General features: G+C 42.2%; 1 long non-coding RNA gene across 1 annotated transcript in view; it reads left to right on the top strand.

The window, feature by feature from the left end:
- LOC124244004 (uncharacterized) overlaps positions 1 to 3,175 on the top strand; it is a 42,657-nt gene extending 39,482 nt beyond the window's left edge. The window contains exon 3 of the long non-coding RNA XR_006889830.1: positions 3,062 to 3,175. This is a non-coding gene — a long non-coding RNA (uncharacterized LOC124244004). The remainder of the gene's footprint in view (positions 1 to 3,061) is intronic.
- The last annotated feature ends 14,736 nt before the right edge of the window (positions 3,176 to 17,911 follow it).

Raw genomic sequence — 17,911 nt, 5'->3', positions numbered from 1 at the left:
GGAAGCTCTCTGGACTCCATACTTTTGGGATTTTTATGGAGGCTTCATCACATAGGCATGATAGATCATTAACCTGGTCTCTAGTCCCTCTTCCCTTCCTGGAGGTTGGGAGATGGAGTGGAATGTTCCAAGATTCTTATCATGGTTTGGTCTTTCTGGTGACCGCCTCCATCCTGAAGCTCTCCACAAGCCAACGAAGAGTTGCCTCATTAGAACAAAAGACAGTCCTATCACCCAGGAAATTCCAAGGGATTTAGGAGCTCTGTGTCAGGAACTGGGCTCAAAGACCAAATATTAAAACAAAAGATGTTCCTAGTGTTCTTATCACTTAGGAAATTACAAGGATTTTAGGAGATCTGTGCCAGGAATCAGGGGCAGAGATATTTAATTATTTCACATCCTCCCTTCTGACTCTTTTCCTCCTATCATCAAGTGTGCTGAGATTTGCTCAAATTGAAAAGATCTTTATTTGATCCTTATACCTTTCCTCATCACAGATTAATAATTCTTTCCTGTCCACATCCTTGAATACATGAACTGCCAGCACAGCATCACTTTCCTGGGCAGCTATATCTTCCCTAGCTTTCTTCTGACTCACTACACAGCTGAACCTTTTCTCCCACATCTTACTAATGACCTCTTTATTGCCACATCTAATAGTCTTTCAGCAGAGTTCTTTTTGATGACCCATTGGATATGTCCCTTTCCCACTGTCACTCCCTCACTCTCCTTCTCTCACTTTCTCTCTTTTCCCTTTTCTACTTCCTCTTCCTCACCCCAATTACCAACTGTAAGTTTCCTCTGTCACTCCAGTTTACTCACACACCCTCCCTGAGGGCATTCACTCTCGTGATGAACTTCTACATCAGTAATTAAAGCACAGGACAGAGCAAACGCTTTACAGACAAACACTTCTGAATTAATTTAATCAAGTAGCTAATGAGGATGAGCACATCATTTCCGGGGAGCGTCTCATAGGAGTAGCTAGAATTCCCAGTAGATCTGCATCTGGATGTGAGCAGGGATGTGTGCTCAACAGTGGATCCGTAACCTGGAGCAGAGACTGTCTCAGTGGCTCTGTTACCTCTTGGAGACCCCGTGGCTCCATTCCCATGACTGTCAATCCATCCCAGTGGCACTGCCTACAGGACACCAGCCTCAGGTCTTTGGTCAACACTCAACATAATTGGAATGGAATTTACAAAAGGAAAATGGAAAATGCCCTCTTGAGAGTGAGGTCTCGGAGTGGCAAGTCTTCACTCTCACCCTCGCTAACACTATGGTAGGAAACACTAGTGATCTTTCTGCTGAAGTGGGGACACGGTGATTGTCTTGCCCTGATGTAGTCATATCATAGGAACTGAATTAGAGATGGAAGAGAAATTCCTTAGAGGGCATGTTCATGAGTTATCCCTGAAATAACTCTCGAGACATTCAAAACTGCCCTCATGCAAGATGTATTTACATTTTATCCACCCACCCAGTAATCATTGTTTAACAAATATGTTTAAAGCAAATTTTATCAGGCACTGTACTAACTGCTGGTGATACAAACATCAGTACAACTTGTCCCCTGCCTCCAATGAGCTCACCCTCTGATCCCACACAACCACATTTTAAACTAAGTGTAAGTTAGTTATAGAGTTACACAGGCTTTAAGAGAGAGAAGGACAAAGAACTACCATATTTGTAATAGTGTTTAATGTTTCACAAAGTGTTTTCACATCCATTACCTTATTTAATGTTCATAACGGCCCACTAAGATGGGCAGAGAAATAGTGTCAATTCCATTTTACAAAAGAGGATATCAAGGCATAATGAGATCATGTGCAAAATCACGTGTCTAGCATATGGCTGAGAGCTGGGACAGGAACCCAGCTGGCCAGGTAAAATTCCCTGCTTTTGTCACTACCTCATGCTGCCTTCCTACCTCGGCTTCCTTGCGTGTATAAGGCAGGTGCTGAGCTGGATGTCTTTCTTCTATAGTTCCTTCAACTATGGGATTTTCTGACTCCATAACAAAGTCCCTCCCACGGGGAGCTCCCAGTCCTGGAGGGGCAGATAGACCAAAAAACGAATAATGTTCTTCCCCTGCCTACATCTGAGGGTTGTTGTAAAGATTATATTATATAATGCACTAAACTAGTGAAAGCACTTTGTGACTCAAAACTAGCTGCAATGATCTTAGCGCTTTGTATGTACCACTTTGTAGCAGGCATTTCTCCAGGTTCTCCCTAATTTTCCAAGTATCTGTTCCTCCAGGAGATGATAGGGGCGGGGAGAATGTTATGCTTACAATCACTAAGAACAGTGCACTCAACATGGATTGTTGAGCAAACAAGGAGTAAGATGAGGCAGGTTGTTCTTAGAGAGGGAGGCGGCTGGATCCATGCACTGCATTCTTGTCACCTCAATGCACATATTTATGTTTCTCAAAGTACCTAGTTTAATATGTTGTGAAAATTCACGGTGGAGGTTCAATGACTACTTAGCAAATGAGGAGAGGTACAGTTGAGTGGGGGAAAGGAGGGGGATGAGGACACAGAAGAAGGAAGAAAGGAAAAAGAAAGAAAGGCAATAGAGCATCAAAATTTGTAAAGTGCTTCCATCTCCATAGATGTAAGTGCCAGGACTTAATTTGTCTTGGCATCCTCATATTTTTCTAATAAGCACACCAGTAACTCCAGGTCTGCCATGGGAAATCTCACGACGACATCGTGTTCCAGGAAATTATGCTGTAGTCACTGCAGCGGGCGCTGCAGCAATATTTTCCCCCCAACATTCCTCTGGAAGGCCAGAGCTTTGCTTTATGTTGTTTTAGCCTCTCTGGCCCAGGAAGCATTATTGGATGGAACCACTCCACCCCACCCCCAGCTCCCAGTGCTGTCTTGTGGTCAGTAAAGTAAATGCCATTTGTGTCTCTTAAGAAATGTGGGACAGGAGGCTGCGTGGAGCGCTGCCAATGTGACAGTGGAGGTGCGTCAGCAGGCTCGGTGACAGGTGGCAGAGGCCAGGGGCCTGGGGAATCACTTACAGTCACGGAGGTTTCTTTCTCTCCCAGCCTTTGTCTGCTGATGGGAATGAGGTAGTGGACAGCCAAGCCACACAACAGGAGCTGGAGAAAGACGTCTTGGGCAATTTGCACACGAATTTCCTTCTTTAAATAACTACACAGTAAGTCAATATCCCTGGGGGCATTTGCTTATTGGCTGCCTTACTAGTTTTGTTTTTTTTTTAAAGTAAATCTCTTAAAGACACTTCTCTCTGTCTTATATGCTTGCTCAGGCTTGTCTTATTTTTGTAATTGAAGTTCTACCGTTCAACAGTTAGGAAGGAGCCAGCTTTGAATCTGGGAACAAGAGTGGCACAAAGTCAATGAGACAGTGAGTTTATTTTGCACATGAGTATCAGAGAGAAAGAATGCCAGCCACTATGGGAGAGAGGATAAGGGATTGGACATGCAAAGTGGGTTCTAGCTGGCAGCCCCTGTACAATCAGCTAATGGTAGGGTTAGGAATGGCAAATACTGGAAAAAAGTGCAAACATTTTCTCTCATCTGAAATGTGTCATCTACATTAATCGTAAATTCTCCCCACATGGCTCTAGGCAATGGTGTGCTAGTAAACTGGCCCTTTGGAAAGAAAAAAAAAAGTGCTGGTTTGTAATATTAGCCAATTTTCATGGTGTGAATACTCCAACTATGGCAAATTTCCAGCTCCCAATGGTTGATCTGATGGTAAAATTCCTGAATATTTAACATTCAGCTCTCTGGAGCTGGTACCAGCAGCTCCAGCCTACTACTGACTGAGAAACAAATCTCTACTTGCCACTTCGGGGCCAGCTTTGGGTCCACATGCCCACCCCTCCAACAAAAGATGGGCTTCAGCTTTGCCACTTCTTTGACACATGCTCCTTGGCAGGTGTTTTACTTTCCCCAAACCACAGTTCTCTCTTTTGAAAAATTGTTCATATGATACAGTAGACACTGATTAAAGTCTTTGCCAAGTCTACACCACTCTTCTCTGAGAACTGCTCCCTTCTCCCTCCTGGTACCATATTTGGGTTAAGAGACTCTGCACCTGTGGCCTGAGCAGGGGAGAACTTCGACCCCATGGGAAGAGTCCATTCATTAGCTGGCCAGTTGCCAATCAGATCTCTTCCTTGATTATCTGAACAAAGCAACCCCAAGCTTCGATTTGGGAGTGGAGAGAAAGAGAGACAGGGAGAGACACAGAGGAGGAGTGGAGAGAAAGAGAGACAGGGAGAGACACAGAGGAGGCTCCCTCCCTGTTGTTGCTGCACTCCTCAATCTGCTTGTTGGCTGGCCTGACTGTCCAACTTTATCTTGGAGTCTGGCAGATACCCCAGCTGCTTCCAATAAAGTCTATTCTCAGGTGGGAGTTTGTCAGTTGCAACCAATAGAGCTTTAAATAAGGCAGAAATGATCCTTAAGTCTTTTTTTGAGCTCTAATATTTCACCAGCGGTTCTCAAATTTGGTCCAATGACTAGCAGCATCAACTTCAACTTGGGGACTTGTCAGAAATGCCAGTTCTTGGGCCCCACCCCAGACCTATTAAATCAAAAACTCCAGAGGTGAGGTCCAGTAATTTGTGCTTCTACAAGCCTTCCAGGTAATTCTGAAATGTGCTCAAGTTTGAGAACTGCTGCATTATTATTCTAAGAGGGGAACATTTTATGCAAAAAAGGCATTTTCAGAATGACTGACGCAATTTTCTTTTCTGATTAGTTTGTTAGATTGAAGGCCAAAAGATGATTTTTTATTGGTAAAAAAGTTAGTAATTTTTATGTGTGTATTACTTTTACAACTTGAAAGAAATTATAGCGTTCCCTTTTTTCCTTTTTTCAAATTTTCGTTTCTGTGGACCAAGACTGACATTTCAAAGATTAGCCTAAAAGAATATAAGGACAAGAAAAGGGTGAGGAATGAAAATGCTGGGGGCCAGCCCCATGGCCTAGTGGTTAAGTTCATGCACTCTGCTTCGGCAGCCCAGGCTTTCACCAGTTTGGATCCTGGTCATGGACATGGCACCGCTCATCAGGCCACGCTGAGGCAGAGTCCCACATAGCACAACCAGAAGCACTCACAACTAGAATACACAACTATGTACTTGGGGGCTTTAGGGAGAAGAATGAAAAGAAAAGATTGGCAACAGTTGTTAGCTCAGGTGCCAATCTTTAAAAAAAACACAAAAGGATGAATGGAAATGCTGCCAATAAAGAACAGAAGTGGAAAACAAGCACCAGATCATTTCAAAATAGTGAAGTTTGGAAGGAACTACAGAACAGATAACCCAGATGCTGTGTGGTTTTGCACTGGAGAGGATTTCACAAAATGTGCCATTAAACACTGAAATGACTAATAGTATCTGGCATTAGGAAACAGTGCACTAATGGTCGATTTACATAAGTACAGTAAAAAGTGAAACAGGAAATTTTGACTTCATTCTTACATACCTCAAAGCACAGTTTTCACTATTAGGGTTGGAGAGATGTGGTTAGATAGGAATTTTCGCTGCAAAACAATCTTAAACAGACAGTTCGAATGGGTAGGGCTCAGTTGTAGGTCGATTGTTTGCAACTAACACTTTTTTTTCTATGGAAAATCATACTGTTGGAGAGAAGATTTCAGGATGGACAATGGGACCCTTAATGTCAGTAATCTGCAGCGCTGGTAATAAACATTGCAGTTCTCTGCTAGGGCAGATCCAGGAGTTGACCGCCACTTTAGCAGTTCCCTCACCAGCCGCTAGAGGGCAACCCCGGGGATGCGGTTAGAGAGAGGGGCATGGTGGAGGGAGGGGAATCAGAGGAGAGGGGCCATCCTCTGGTAGGAGGAATGGGGGCTCCCTTTGCAGAAGCTTCAAGGGTAGGGGAAATAAGGGTGGAGGGAGGTTCTGCAGTTGAGTGTCCATATACGTGTTATTAGTAAGTTGGAGAACCAAAAGTTGGGAACTGCCCCTATTTGCTGTCAGATACTGTGCCTATTGTGATGTCAACCTCTGAAGCAAATTTAAAGAGTGCAGTGGTTATGCTTGCTGCCTCTGCAGTCAGATGGATTCTGATTTGATTCCCAATTCTACAGTTAGTTACCTGCTGTGGACCTTGGGCTAGTTACTAAAACATACTGTGTACTTTGTGTCCTCATCTGTAAAACGGAGATGATGATGTTTATCTGTCAAGGTTGTTGTGAGAATTCAATGAGATAATACATGTAAAGACTTAACGCAATGAGGATTTAATACATGTCAGATGTTGTTAAATGATCCTTATTCTTTTTGAAAAAGAAGATGATGGATGAGTTTAGCTAGAGGACCTAATATATGTAAGAAGTATAAAGAGGACTTTAATGGTTGTGGGAAATTACATCTACTTTCTTATGTGAGCTGGTGACCCACAGCCCTGAATCTTCATAAAAGATCCCACCAACTGAAAATGGTATTAGAAGTGTGTTCCAGGGGAATTTAGGAATTCTAGAGAAAATAAATATAAAATTTCTATAATAATTCATGGCGTAGAAGGGTTGTTTATCATCATAGTGCTTATTTCCTTCAATATGACTGCTGTTTGAAGGTAATAGGGTTTAAAAACAGAAACAAAATGAAGCAAAAACAAGCCCTGCCTAGTAGTGCAGGGAAGCCGCCTGGATATATTTAGTCGTGTGTCTTGCTCTTCTGACAGTCCCAACTGCTGAAAATATTCATGAGTGTGGTTTTTGCCTTCGTTGTGCTGGGTAAATACAGATAATACACTGCCCTTTGGGGCTTTAGAAATGCTTTGAAAGGCCTGAAGAGTTACAGCTGTTTGGCTCTGACACAGGGTTTCCCAGGGCCTTCGTGGTGTGTGGGCAAAGCAGTCTAGGTTATGTGGCACTCAGCAAGTGTGCTGGCTGCATCCAGTGTCATCTAGGTATCACTACCAAGAAAGGACCCCCCAAGCCGCACATGTGTCTGTCCCAGGGATTTGGAACACATTCTTGGTTGGTGCTTCTGACTTCTAGCAGAGAGACTTAAGTAGCTTCTGTTGGTGGTTCTCCTATTTACTGCAAATGATTCCATCCCAGTAACACACATTAAAGTCCAAGTATTTACAGAGTAAGGGAACAAACTTCAAAAGAACACAAATCCTTGTACCAGATGGAATCTGAGAGCTGTCTAGCTATTTCTCTGGGTCTGTCCTGGTTTGCTGTACATTCTCAGGCACTGTAAGGGTCCCCCAAGAGTGCCAAGATGATGGGTTCAGACTAGAGTGAGCTCAGGGCAGTGGCCAAGTCATATAGAGACAGAAGCTCTGGAGTCAGGAAGCCAGGGGTTCTGGGTGTGCTTGGCTCACTTGCTAACATAGTTGTGTGACCACTGCCAGTCATGCAGCAGCTCCAGTTAGGATCCAGTCGAGGTGGTTTCCTGAAGACAGAGTTTCTGCCTAGAATGCTCCCCGTGGATGCCTTACTTTGAAAGCAGTAACCCTCTCTGCCAATTCTCAGACAGTCCCTGACAAGATGGTACCTAACAGTTTGCTTGGGGTAAAACTCTTTTAAGAGTACCCACATTAAGAAGCAATGAGAGACTTAAACAGATCATTAGCCAAAAAAATAAATCTTATGGTAGAACATTGGGTACAATGGCAGCCAATGTGGGAAATACTTTTGAATACGTAGTTAGTCCTGCATGGCAGTCTTAAATGACTTCCATTATACTCGTCTAATTAGATTGAATTTTCTCTTCTGTAAAATGGGGATAACAAGACTTGACTTTGCTGACTCAAAAGGAAATATAATGACAAAACCAGATAATAGACATGGACTTTTAAAAGTGTTGACCCCAGGGCATTTCATTTTATTGTAATTTTTAATAGGTAGCAATGCAGCCTTAAGGAAAATGCATAAGTTTTGGAGTCAAGCAGATATGAGTTCTGTCTACCCTATGTTAACTGTGTGCCAAATCATTGAACCTCTGTGAGCTTCTGGTTTTTAACTGTAAAATAGGGACAATAGCTCCCCACCTTCCAAGTTAATTGGGAGGATGAGTAAGAATGAGATGCTGTTGGGTGCCCTTCACGGTACCTGGTTGACACCAATAGATGCTGGCTATTATCTTTCCTCAGAGTACCATACAAATGTGAGGTTTTATTATCTACAAAAGGTGATTATGGCAGGAAATGTGGTCTAGTCTCTGGCTGATGGAAGGCTGAAGGACCTTTGAGGATACAGGGGCGCTCTGAGGCACACCACAGAGTCTAGTCTGGACTTAACTGGGAGAGCTGTGAGCTCCATTTCACACCCAGAAGCTGTTCTTCTAGGCAACCTCCTTGGCACCTTGGCACTCTCAGCTACCTTATCTTTCAGTCATCCCTTAAAATGCCCGCTTTGAGTAGATGGAGCCCAGTCTGTCTTATTCACTAACATATCACCAGTCATTTGTATAGTCGTGGGACACAGTAGGGAATCTACCAACATTTATTAAATAGATGAATGACCAGGGTTGGCCATCTGGACTTGCATGGGCTCCTACACAAAGTCTAGTCTGAACTTGAGCTCCAAGAAGTTAGAATTGGAAGAAGGATTTAGGATCACACGCTGAAAAAACCTAGTACTCAAATGGTATTGAGGCCAAGTAGAAGTGGAGTGGAATACATGGGGCTGACAAGTCCTCCTTTTCACCCCATTTCAACCTGGAAAAGTCATGTGTCTTAATGTTCCAAGCTGAAGCAAGTATGGAAAATGTTAGCTCAGGTGTCAGGAAGGCAGATGTATGTCAGTACTTCTTGACACTTTGGGGAACAGGTCCAGGGATCATTTATTCATTCAATAAATATTTATTGAGGGCCTACTATGTGCCAGACATTATTCTAGGCACCAGTGATATATCAGTGAACAAAGCAGACAAAATCCTCATCTTTATGGAGCCTCCATTCAAGTGGGACAAAATAGACAGTAAACAAAGAGACCAACAGCAAAGGTGGGTGATGTAAATATGATGAAGAAAACTAAAGCAATGTCAGGGGATGGAGAAAGGCAAGGGTGCTATTTTAGCAAGGGTGTTCAGGGAAGGGCTTCCTGGAGGGGAAGAAATGTACACAGAGACACGAATAAAGGGATCACGATAATATCTCAAGGAAGAGTATTCTAGGCTGAGGGAGGAGTGAATGTAAAGAACCTGAGGAGGGGTGTGATTGGCACATTCAAGAAACAGCAAGAGGGCATGTCTGGCTGACAAGTGTGCAAAGGAGAGAGCAGTAGGAAATAAAGCCTCAAGGAAGCAGGAGCCAGATCCTGGAGTACATTTTAGGCCAAGGCTAGGACTTTGTGTTTCTTCTAAGTGTGACAAGAGGATTTTGAGTGGAGACTTGATTTCCATTTTTAAAGGATGATAAATCAAGTAGCTGCTCTGTGGAGAAGAAACACTGGAGGCAGGGGTAGAAGCAGGAAGACCAGTTAAGCAGTTACTGCAGAAGCTCTGGTGAGAGGGAACTGTAGCTTGGATAAGGACGGGAGGGGCAGAAGAACTGATAAATGAAAACATTTGAGATAGGATTTAGAGATTGAGCCAACAGGATTTGCCAATGGACTGGATATGGCATTTGAACAGAAGAGAGGATCAAGGATGACTCCAAGATTTTGACCTAATCAAGTGGAAGTTTTTTCCTGAGATGGGACACACAAAGGAGGAGCGGGTTTTGTGAGGGGAAATAAAGGATTTGGTTTGGGCTACTATTATAGTCACCTATGGCTGTGTAACAAACCACCCCAAGACTTAAAACTACAATTTATTATTAGCTTTCATGTTTCTGTACGTTGACTGAGCTCAGCTGAGTGATTCTTGGTTGTTTTTCTCTGGCAGTTGTGGTGAGACATCTGGGGCTCACTCAGAGCCCCAGATATGGTTGGCATATGGTTGGCAATTGATGCTGGCCATTCACTGGGAGCTCAGCTAGAGCTGTCAATGGCAGTGCCAATACCGGTTGCTTGGTTTTCTTACCGTAGGGCATCTGAGTTCCAAGAGGGAGTATCCCAAGCAGTTACATTCCGCAAAAGCCATGTGGACATTCCGAGGATTCTTATGACTTAGCTTTACAAGTGCCCAAATGTTACTTCTGCTGTATTTTATGGGTCAAGCCAGCCACTAAGGCCAGCACTTACTCAAGGGAAGGGGAGTAGGACTTCACCTCTTGATGAAAAGAGCAGCATACATGTAGAGGGGGGAAAGGAGCTGTTGGCAGCCATCTTCAGACACCATCTATCACTGACATTGTAAGTTAGAGATGTGTATTGATATTCAAGTCTGGAGCTCAAGGAGAGATTGGGTTTGGAAATTGGGCAGGAAATTTCTTTTCAGAGATCTTTGTTTAGATTGTTAGACCTCACGTTGTTAAATTAGAAACAAATGGCCCTCCTGCCTTTTTTTAAAGAATGACTTAGTTGGAACTATATTAATCTGTTGGTTATTTCTGTGGTAGCTAATAAATGAACTGCATTCTCCTTTTATCATCATTAATATTGATTAATTGCTTAACACAATGCCTACTACTGTAGACAATAAGTATTAATCATTACTACTACCTATTACATTTTTTCTAAGTTTCATTATTCACATTTTTGCTAAACTGGATAGATGTCCCATGCTGTGTCTCTGTGGCAAGTATTAATCTGGCTATATTCACATTGGGTTGAATGTTTCTGATGCTGTAAAACAGTTCAGATGACCCATTCTTCCATCTAACCCTATTATTAATGTGCGCACCATTTCTCAACCTGAAGTCTTCTGACATATTTCCTGGGTCCACAAAATCTAGAGGAATTAAACATTTATGAATTTTCATATTTATAATAATCTGAAAGTAATATAATCACATTCTGGAACTCCTGGACTATCTTATTTTACTGAAGTACTCCATGCAATTTCATTGTGGCATTTGCATCGAACGTATGGTATGTTAGTACCAAGTAAAGCCAAATTACATGACAACATACACTCTGAAGTTTTGCAGTCATTCCATAGAGAAAAGTAGTGAGGGGATGGAATGGCCCATATCATTGGCATGTGAAACTAAAAACCTCAGAGCTGGCCATCAGTACATGTTTACAAAGTCAGTGGCTATATTGTGAAATCTTATCTTTGTATACACACATTAGCAATGATTGGATAGCAGTAAATCCGGTAGTAAAAAAAACAAAGATGTTTTTGTTAAACAGTATTTTTTAATTTCAATATTGTATTTTGGAGTGTGCTAATTGGCCTTTCAAGATAATGGATACAGTGTTAAAAGAATGCTTAGTTTTAAAAAAGATGAGCGATGAGGATGATAACAGTAATAGCTCAAATGATAGTTCAAGTTTGCAGCAAGTGAGATGAAATACGTCAGTGCATATTCTACTAATAAACCAAACCAGGGCAATTTAGTGGCAGCAAATAACATCATCCATCACTCCAAATTAATGTTGATAATTTACATTTTAGTGGGTATGTAGCTTAGTTTGTATTTATTTGCAAACTTGCTTTAGCTTTAGATTTGCACAAGAGCTATGAGCATAAGGCATTTACAGTTCATCTTAAAGAAACATTATAATTCAAATGATTTTACTCAACACTGACAATTTAAGATATTTTTCTTTTAAAAGGGTTGCTTCATCACTCATGTTTAAGAAACACTGACTTAGTGAATAAACTTCTATAAACCCAAGAAACAATCTCATTATCTTCTAAGAAGAAAGTAGAGAGAAAAAAAGCACTCTAGGGCCCATTTGTTCCTCCCAGAGATCTTCATAGTCTTGTAAAATTCTGGGTTCAGTTGTTTTTTGTTGTTGTTTTGTTTTTTAAAGATTTTTTTGTTTTCCCTGTGTAGAAGAAATTTGAACAGACGTTTCTAAGTGTGTTTTATGGTTTTTAGAGAAATTTGCTCCTCGTGCTCCGATTATTACCAGTCTACTTTCAGTTCCAAGAACATGCCAAGCTCTTTCCTGCCTCAGCACCTTTGTGCTTGCTGTGACCTCTGTCTGAGCTAGAACACCTCCCCTTGGCTTTTTGCATGGCTCATCTTGTTTAATCTTTGGGTCTCTGCTTGAACGTCTTTTCTTCAGAACGCCCTTCCATGATCACATCTGTCTAAAGGAGGTTCCTCTTATACCTCATCACCTTATTTATTTCCCTCATAGCACAGGATCTCTCATGACTTAAGACGTTTATTTTACTTGTCCACTGCCTGCTTCCCTCATCAGGCTGTAAGTTAGAAGACAGAAGTCTGTCTGTCTGTCTGTCTTTTTGACCATTGTTGCATCTAGCACACTGTATGGCACACAATAAAGACCCAATAAGCATTGATTAAATTTGGAAATACGGTAATCCCTGCTCTTATGACTCAGTGCATTGCTGGAAACCCTCTCATCTAGAAAGCCATTGTGAAAGTACTGAGAACTTACTTATTCAAAGGTGAAAACCCTTCAGTGAGTGAATTAAAGAAACCAGTAGAAGGTGTATTGGTTGAGCTGAGTGGTGCAAAGCAACCAAAGTAACTACTGGGAAGGGGTCAACCTCCCAGTAGAGTGTTGCTTTACAATCTGAGCTACAAATATTTAATTGTTCTCTGGATTCCCATGCGTTGCCTTTCCTCATGGTTTGATGAGGAGGTAAAAGAGAAATAATGATCCTTTAAGGCCCTGTTCTATCAGACCATGGCCAGGAGGAGTACCTTAGTCAGGATGAGAACTATGCAAATTGATACTCAATTAATAGAGTCAGTGATCAAAATAATGACTAGGTTTTTTTCTAAAAAATGTTTTAATTTTTATTTTATTTATTTATTTTTGGTGAGGAAGATTGGCCCTGAGCTAACATCTGTGCCAATCTTCCTCCATTTTATGTGGGATGCTGCCACATCATGGCCTGATGGGTGGTGCCAGGTCCGCACCTGGGCTCCAAACCTGTGAACCCCGGGCTGCTGAAGCGAAGCGTGCAAACTTAACCACTATGCCACTGGGTCAGCCCCTAATGACTAGTTTTTAAACCTTGGATTTTTATGCATTCATCTCAGAACTCTGTTGAGTTATATATCAGATATTTACCATTTTTTATTAACTCTAATATGCACATTTCCCTCCCCTTCTAATATCTCTGAAATTGAGGTGCATCTTACCATTTTATATCATGGTTTGCTTTTTTTCTTTTTAAACGATGGCCTTTTTCTTTTTAAATGAAACATAAAACAAAGTACATCTTACAATTGATGGCATTTTGGAAACAACAAAATAAGGTAACTCTCTCTGTTTTTTCAGGCAATTGTCTAATATTAATTTGTTAAGTAAAGGAATTTGAAGCACTTTGTTAGGAGTCAGCCGCTGTAGTAGCTTTTCATCAAAAACTAAATAAAAGGGGCTGGCCCAGCGGTGCAGCGGTTAAGTGCGCACCTTCCGCTTCGGTGGCCCGGGGTTCGCTGGTTTAGAGGCCAGGTGCGGACATGGCACCGCTTGGCATGCCATGCTGTGGTAGGCATCCCACATATAAAGTAGAGGAAGATGGGCATGGATGTTAGCTCAGGGTCAGTCTTCCTCAGCAAAAAGAGGAGGATTGGCAGCAGTTAGCTCAGGGCCAGTCTTCCTCAAAAATAAATAAATAAATAAATAAAAGGCCACTAGCAATTCCTACGCAGCCTTGATGCTCTTCCAGCCAAGAGTGGAGTCTGTTTTCCTTTGGCTTGAATCTAAGTTGACCCTTTGTGATTTACCTCTAAGTGATTTACTTTGATCAACAGGATGTGGGAGGTGTGACACTGTGTGACTTCTGGGCATAGGAGGATTTCCATTTCCTTTGGAGAGCCAGCTATCTCAAAGTAAATGTGACTCCTGAATGGTGAGAGACCACAGGGGGAGAGACGGGCACTTGGAGGATAAGGGAGGTACCCCCATCACCAGCCAGCACCAATGCCCTAAGCACGAGCATGAGGCCATGTCGCATCTTCCGGTAGACCTGCCTCAGACAACACCGTGTGAAGCAGAGGTGGAGCATCCCCACTGAGCCCAGTCTGAATCCCTGACCCACAGCATCACGAACGATAACATGATTTTTGTTTGAAGCCACTAAATTTTAAGATGGTTGGTAGGTGGTAATAGATAACTGACACAGCAACAGAGTTAGGATTTAAGTCCTACAGACTATTTTCTCAACTTCCCCCAATGTGGAACAAACTGTCCCCCTCAAATAAAGAGATATCCTTCAATGATATGAGCCTTAGGAAAATTGCCTATGTTTCTCCCAGATCAGATTTCCCAGCACCAGCAGAACAATTCATGAAGTACTGTAAGTCACGGTTCAAAAACATATCCTGCTGGGATCATTATGACCTTAAATCACCTTTCCACTCACAATTGTTTCGACTCAATGTGATGGTGCTTCATTCAGTATCTGGGGCTCCTAAGATGTTTTCCTGTATAACCTAATGTAAAACTGCATAATCACCAGGGAATCACCTCTCTAAATGTCTAATGCTTCTAAATAAGAAATGATTGCCTAGCCATAGCAATTCCACGAGAGAACAAACTTTGAACAAAAACTCTTGCTCATAACCATGATTAGTCAGGGTGAATGATTGGATCCGACAAACCTCATAACTACTAAGGCACAAGGCATGTCACCCACAGCAACAATCAGGGGGAATAGTGGAGGCATATCTGCTGAGAATTGCCACTCAGAACAACTGACCCTGCTGACCAAGCAGGATATCCTCAGTGTGTGCCGCAGTTTCTCAATAGGAAGTATGAGAATTAGGAACATTGCAAAAGGGAGGGCAAGGCCTCTGAAAGATTAATATCCGGTGAGGTGTGAGAGGAAAACTTAAGCTACTTAAGAGGAAAACTTAAGCTACTTACTTTGCAGTAACAGCCTCAGAATGGAAAGCTATTTTGGTAGCCAAGTGTGGAAAGTTAACATTAACCTAATAAACCCATGGGGTCATAAAGCCAGGAATGTGCATTTATGAGTCTGGTTTTCCTAAGCTTATTTGCTCTTTCAGAAGAAATTTTCCTCTATTGCTCCATAAAATATGAGTGTATGTGTGTTTACGCTTTTAAATAAACCACATTATCTCTTAAGGTCCTATTATTCCTATTCCACAGCTTAATCCATGTATGCAATCCAATAATTATAATTGCTTTAACATTTCTTTAAAAGTAAACACAGTAGTTTCTCCTTTGTGTCTGCCTAACCTTCTTAATGGGACATTAACATTGAGAATAAAATATCTCCTGCACCCTTTGACTGGCACATGAGACCTTCTCCACGGTCTAGCTGGGGATATAAAATTTTCCATGAGTCCACATCAATCTGTCATCTGAAAAAACCCAGACAGCCAGTTTTACTCCATATGGAATCTGTCTGGTCATCAATGTATTAATGGACATAGTCAAGACGAAGATCAATACCATCCTTATTAGGATGGAGTGGAGAGTCATACTTGACTTTGGATTGCTACATGACATCCAGGAGAGATGTTAACCCAAAAGGAAAACTATGGAATGGAATCATTACATGAAAAAGCAAACCAGAGGAAAGGAGAATGTGGTGTTGGAAAAGTCCAGCCTGACAGACATTGCCATGAGTTCAATGATTTGCAAAGAGGCAGAAAGAAAGGTATCCTTTCCCTAGCAAGTGCAAGAGCACCTTGTCATTCTGTCATTGTTGCATGAACATTGATTGACACTCAGTTGGCAACACCCTACTGAGGCCTCCTCACCTCTTCTTTGAACCCCATCAGCAGACCTGGGGTAGCAATGCCAGATATTACAGGCTGTGCATTAAAAATCCTTATTTGAAGCCAGAAGACTACTATTAGTTTTCTTCAAATAAATCTAGAAAAAATATTTCACCCTCTTTTCTAGCAAAGGGAGTAGGGGAATTCACACCAAATCCGAGACCTGAAGATGTGACCAAATCACGGTAGTCACAGAGGTAAAGTTGACCCTTCTCTCTTGACAGGAATAGTTTAAAGTAGCTTCGGGGTGGGAGTGCGAGATGTCCTCATGACCTCTCCCCAATCCCCAGCATTTCCCCTCACAGCACCAGAGTGTTTTCATTTCTCTTTGTGACACACTACCCAAGGACCACCAATTTAGCCTACTTCTAAAGATGCAAATGCCCCTGGCAAAGGAGTTGAGGTGGCAAGAACACTGATTTCATCCCAGGGCTAAGCACAGAGAACAGGGCCAAGGCAGGCCTCAGGAAACATGTACTGAAAGCTTGAAGCTTGAATGTCTGTAGGAGAGTGATCTTGTTGGGACTTCCAGGTGAGGCACCAGAGTTTGGATAGTGAGGCTGAAGAGAAGGGGAGCTGAGGTGGGGGGACGACACTGGGGAAATCATGGACCTGAGTGACATAGGACAAGGGCAGTGGGAAGCACTGGGCATTCAGGGAGAGGGAACTTTCAAGGTGGCAAAGGGTGAAGAAGGTTGGTGGAGGCAGGCCTTTCGAGGAAAGTATAGTCCATGGTCAGCCCTATTTTCAGGAGGAGGAGGAGGGAGTGTGCCTCTTCCCCCACTTCTTCCCTCCTTCTGTTCCCAAGATCTAAAACCTAATCTAGAACTAATGGTCCCAAGTTTTAACTTCATGGAGGGCTTCTTTAGCATTTTTGGTATCTGTGGACGGATCTCTTCAAACCCAGTCACCTGTGTTAAACGTATTACATAGCACATGATATTCTGCAAACCACTGGCTTAGAAAAACAATTTGTGGGCTGCTTTCAAGGTGAGACTGTCTACACCTCAGCTATGATCTGTGAGGGTCAGTCTCCTGTGGCTCCACCCAGAGTCTTGTTAGGGTCAAGCCCCTTTGTCAGCATGGAGACCACAATTTGCTAATCAGGGTTGGACTTGAAACAGCTGGGCAACGAACCAATTTCCTTTATCTTCCTTTGCATTGTTAGTGGTCATCATGATTCATATGACATAGTTCCTCGAAAGAGCAAGAAAAAAAGATAGCAGAACAAAATTAACAAAATACTTCCTGTTGTCTATGGCTTATGGATACATATTTTAATATCATTTATAAGTGCATAGTTAAGAGTGTTGGGGTCTTCAGAGTTGGAAGCATTAAAAGAACTATATCTGGTAATTAAATATAGGTATTGGGTAATTGTGTTTTCTTTCTAATTTTTTTAAACTAACTTTCTCCCTGTGAACAAACTAAAAGATAGTGACTTTTGGCACAAAGCTGACTTTTCAAATGCAGAGGAAGAAAGAGTTAAGACTTTATAAGTGTGTGCATGACATAGACAAATTTTTGTATTATAGATTAAAAATCCTGAGGTTTGAATTTCCTTGTAACAGTATAGTTAGAAGAGGAAGTCCAATCAGGATGTAACAGGATAATAAAACCCCTAGTCCAGGGGCTGGCCCCGTGGCCTAGTGGTTAAGTTCGCGCGCTCCGCTGCAGGCGGCCCAGTGTTTCGTTAGTTCGAATCCTGGGCGTGGACATGGCACTGCTCATCAGACCACGCTGAGGCAGCGTCCCACATGCCAAAACTAGAAGAACCCACAACGAAGAATACACAACTATGTACCGGGGGGCTTTGGGGAGAAAAAGGAAAAAATAAAAAAAAAAAAAAAAAGATTGCCTCATAAAACCCCTAGTCCAGTGGTTCTCAAAGTGTGGCCGGCGGACCCCTGGGGGGCCCTGGGTTCTTGTCAGGAAACCCACAAAGGCCTGCCTCTCCAACTACACATCTCTGTAAGGCTGGATTTTCTTCATATACTTCAGCTAAAACAGCGTAACTAACAGATTGAATGCAAAAGTAGATATGAGATTCTAGCTGTCTTCTCTGAGGCCAGACATTGAATAAATTCCCAGAAATATAACAGAATGACAGTCTTCTCACTACATTTTTGGGGGAGGAAATATAGTTAATTTTTA

Source organism: Equus quagga, chromosome 8 (assembly GCF_021613505.1).
Source record: "Equus quagga isolate Etosha38 chromosome 8, UCLA_HA_Equagga_1.0, whole genome shotgun sequence".
In the NCBI taxonomy this organism is placed as follows: domain Eukaryota; kingdom Metazoa; phylum Chordata; class Mammalia; order Perissodactyla; family Equidae; genus Equus; species Equus quagga.
This window is presented reverse-complemented; position numbering and strand designations above follow the sequence as displayed.